At 34.5% G+C, this 5,004-nt stretch overlaps 1 pseudogene; it reads left to right on the plus strand.

The window, feature by feature from the left end:
• The window catches only part of LOC107731614 (ras-specific guanine nucleotide-releasing factor 2-like), a 37,362-nt pseudogene that overhangs the window by 30,187 nt on the left and 2,171 nt on the right, over nucleotides 1–5,004 (plus strand).

The following is a 5,004-nucleotide window of genomic DNA, read 5'->3' on the forward strand; positions in this document are numbered from 1 at the left end:
TATAACTCCTCCCCGAACTTCCCGCTGCCCTGTATCTTGGTCTCTCATTGGCTGTAGGTCATCGCCGATGTAGTTTTCAGTCAGAAAGCATTGCACACAGCGTGATTGTGAATCGCCGACAGCTCCAGATATTTAGCATGCCAAATATTTTGCGGGCGTCGGCGACGTGTCGGCGATTCCCTCAGATCGCGTCTTTGATAATTCACACTGCGTGATTGTCACTCGCGTGAACGAGCACCGATTTGGCATTTGTCGACGATTTCGCAAAACCTGTCGGTGAGTGAAAAATCGGGCTAAAATCGTGCAGTGTGAACTCGGCATAATGGAGAACTCAGGGTTTAAATGCATGGATGAAACAAGGGGACTAATGAGATAATTAGTTAACACCAGGTGAACGGAATGACTCATGAAAACAATCAGAAGGAACCAACAAAACTAGGTCAAATGATAAAGCAGACAGACAGACAAAACATAGGTTATTTCATGTATTCTAAAATGCAATTTATTTCTGTGATCAAAGCTGAATTTTCAGCATCATTACTCCAGTCTTCAGTGTCACATGATCCTTCAGAAATCTTTTGAATATGCTGATTTAATTATTATCAATGTTGAGAACAGTTACTATTTTAGTGAAAACCATGATACATTTTTTCAGTATTATTTAATTAATAGAAAGTTGAAAAGAACAGCATTTATTTGAAATAGAATCTTTTGTAACATTATAAATGTCTTTACTGTCACTTTTGATCAATTTATTGCATCTTTGCTGAATAAAAGTATTCATTTCTTTCAAAAGAAAAGAAAAAGAGAAAAAAACTGTTGACTCAACTTTTGAAAGACAAGATTTGGGGGAAATCTATGGAATTTAAATAATAAAATATGCATTTAATTATTTACTCATATGTGTTGAGTAAATAATTAAATGGCAGAATTAAAATTTTTAGTTGAACTACTCCATTAATAATGTTCATCTTTCCCCAGTGCGCTTTCTCAAGAAGAACAAGATGATTCACAGTTGAAGATTGAGGATATTGTGCACATGGTTAGTGTGACTGCAGCACTGAAGTCTCCCTGATTTGTGTGCATGGATGTATTTCATTCATTCGGTGTCATTTTGTGTGTGTTCTCTAGTCCGACTGTCCGAGAGTCGAATGCTTTGAGTCGCTGTCGGCAATGGAACTAGCAGAACAAATCACCCTACTGGACCATATTGTGTTCCGGAACATTCCATATGAGTGAGTGTATCACCGGAGCAACAACAATTACTTTAGAGTGCTCTAGTCTTAAACTGATGGTGATTTACTGCATAATGTTTGATAAAGGTGTTTGACTTTCCAGGGAGTTTCTTGGTCAAGGCTGGATGAAAATGGACAAAAATGAAAGGACTCCATACATTATGAAGACCAGTCAGCACTTCAATGATGTGGGCAAAAATGATTAACTATAAACATACACTACCAGTCAAAAGTTTGGACACGCCCAATCATATTTGAAAATAATAGTGACTAAAACATGTTTGCACAATTTAGATTTGTCTATAAAACTAATTACAGTAATTTAAACAGACGCTTTTGGTATAAAAGATGTTGAAAATCATGAGAAACACAACTTAAGACTTAAAATATTTTATATTTTATTTTATTTTATTGAAATATTATTTCAATAATTTAATGGCACAATTGCATGTTCGCGGTTTTTTGATGTTGATTAATAGTAGTAATAATAACAGTTGGTCAGTAGGAATTTTTAAAAATGTTTTATTAAAACATTTCTTAATGCTATTTTAATGTTATATTATCATAACAAACATCTTTAAGCTTGAAAAAGACAACATTAAACAGCATTTGCATGCATTTAAATTTAAATGTCAATATAACTTCTTCTTAATTTTTCGAACAGATGAGTAATCTGGTAGCGTCTCAGATCATGGCTCATGCAGACGTGAGCTCCAGAGCCGCATCCATTGAGAAGTGGCTGGCAGTGGCTGATATATGCCGCTGTCTCAACAACTACAACGGCGTCTTAGAGATCACATCCGCACTGAACCGCAGCGCCATCTACAGGTTAAAGAAGACTTGGGTCAAGGTTTGCAAACAGGTGAGTCGAGAAAGCCACACAGATTCCACAGGATTGTAAACTAGGCTGAGCATGCGTCCTCTTTTTCCCAGACATGTCCTGGCAGGGATTTCTAAACTGCTAAAATGTCTGGGTTTTGCCTTTGTTTTCCTACTGAAATGCTCTCTACAGTCCTCATACATTATATATACGTGTATTTGCTTTGATTTGATCGTTCTCTGTAGATCACATGCAACGATTGGTCAGTCATGTACAATGCCTTCATACTATGCATGTGGGTCAAAGTCAAAGATGTTAAGATGTCCGCATCAAAAGAAATTTACAAAAGTGATTTTATATCCATAGAGACCGAAATATATTACAATTGTAAATTACATGCAGCACATCAGACTATACAATTATTTAAATAAATTGCAGACATGGATTTAATAATTGCACTAAGCTATATCGAGATTATCATGCAGCATGAACAATAAACGAGCAATGAAAAAAAAACTTCTACAACATTTGTTAGTTAATTTAAACATTTACTAACATTTTTAAAATCAAACATGAACTAACATGAACAAACAATAAAGAATTGTACTTTTATTAACTAACATTATCAAAGATTAATAAATGTGAAAAATATAATGTTAATTGTCAGCTCATGTTAGCTAATGCATTAACTACTGTTAACGTATAGGACCTTATTGTAAAAAATATGGACACTTGTTGTTTTTTTTTTTATTGATAAGCAAATATATTGTACTTACAAGGGTACATATAATCAAACATGTCAGGGGTAGATCTATATGTAAATATATATACATATGCACAAATACATGTAAGTTAGTAAGTAAATACACATTTACGTAATTACAAAAAAATCTTGTACATATTAAACAGCTGCGAAGTTCTTATTGTGTTCAAGTTTTTACTTTTGGATATTGCTTCCAAATATATTATAATATTAATTTTAAATTGTTCAAAGATTGGAATTTAAAAAAAAAATTCCAGTTAACTTTATGATTATAATGTCAATTATAATTATAATTAAATCAAATTAAAACACAAAACTTCATCACCACAAAATAAAAAACATTTTAGCATAACATCAGCTTGTGTTTTAAATGAGTAAAAATTCTTACTGACAAATGGGCAAAACCTAGGATAGTGGCAATTTTAAAAATGTAAAATTACAACTAATTAGTATTTGGGGTGAAAGTAATTAGTCTTTTAATATGTCATAAGTTGATTTTTGTTGTAAATATGCCTGACAAGAATGTTGCTGATGTTTTCAGATCATCAGCGCTTTTTCCATAATGCAGAAGGAGCGTGTGCTTATGGTTGCCAGGTTGTGAAGATGAAGTAAACAACTGGGAAGAAAATGTATCAGCTTATGAAAAAAGCTCTGATTGGGGGATTCACACTCTTGAAATCTGGCAAATGCATGCTTAAACGCTTGTGGAGGCTTCTTACCAATGCAAGATTATGCATATGCCAAAAAAAATTTTCAGGATAAATAACAAGTGAGCAAATATCACACATGATTATTTGTTCAAAGATTGGAATTTAAAAAAAAAATTCCAGTTAACTTTATGATTATAATGTCAATTATAATTATAATTAAATCAAATTAAAACACAAAACTTCATCACCACAAAATAAAAAACATTTTAGCATAACATCAGCTTCTACAAAATTAACAAGAATTGTAGCTTTTCTTTGTAAATAACAATTTTTCTTGTAAGTTCTCTCCAAAAAAAAAAGTGTACCTTGGGACACCCCCAAAATACATAATAATTAATAGTTAGCATTTCATCAATTCACGAACCCCCTGCTGTTCCTCCAGCACTTTATCACATCTTTAAGCTTGTGAAGATGAAGTAAACAACTGGGAAGAAAATGTATCAGCTTATGAAAAAAGCTCTGATTGGGGGATTCACACTCTTGAAATCTGGCAAATGCATGCTTAAACGCTTGTGGAGGCTTCTTACCAATGCAAGATTATGCATATGCCAAAAAAAATTTTCAGGATAAATAACAAGTGAGCAAATATCACACATGATTATGCTTAATAAATCAAGAGAAGCAGAAATCCTGATCACGATTGAAATACGATTCATTGTGCAGGCCTTGGTCAAAATATTTTTCAGTCATTACCTTCAGCAAGTTTGAAAGAAAAAAAAAATTCAGAGAAATCCTGGCCAGGACAGGAAAAATGACGAATGGTCACCCTATGTAAACGAACATGGTATTTGTGATTTTTGTGCATGTTTTTCATTTTAACCATGTGGGATTTTGCTTATTATCAGACCAAGGTGCTTATGGACAGACTGCAGAAGATAGTTTCATCTGAAGGGAGGTTTAAGAACCTGAGGGAAACTCTGAAAAAGTACGTTTGAGTTTGTTAGATTTGCACATGTTATAAATATATACTCTGTGATTTTATACTAAGAGAGAGATTTGATCTGCAGCTGTAACCCTCCGTGTGTGCCCTATCTGGGCATGTACCTGACGGATTTGGCGTTTATCGAGGAAGGAACGCCCAACTTCACAGAGGAGGGTCTCGTCAACTTCTCTAAAATGAGGATGGTATTTACACAATCCTCCAATTTACATGGAAGTTGTTTGTAGGAGGTCACATCTCAGGATTTTGAAAGACATCTGTAAACCTGTCTTCAAATGTCTGTTTGTTGTTTTTCACAGATCTCACACATAATACGAGAGATCCGACAGTTTCAGCAGGCGCCCTACAGGATAGATCTGCAACCCAAGGTACTGTCTGAACCATAGACTGTATAAAAACATGGACGTAGTGTCCGTGACGTCAACAGTAGTTTTCTGAAGAGAGTTTTTGAAGCTCAAAGTGGGCGGAGCGGGACGTCGCCATCTTGGCAGCGCGTCACTCCCGGATAATCGAAAATGGGCAAAGAGGCGGGAGCT

This window comes from Sinocyclocheilus rhinocerous, unplaced genomic scaffold, assembly GCF_001515625.1.
Source record: "Sinocyclocheilus rhinocerous isolate Xijiao unplaced genomic scaffold, SAMN03320098_v1.1 scaffold4808, whole genome shotgun sequence".
Lineage (NCBI taxonomy): Eukaryota > Metazoa > Chordata > Actinopteri > Cypriniformes > Cyprinidae > Sinocyclocheilus > Sinocyclocheilus rhinocerous.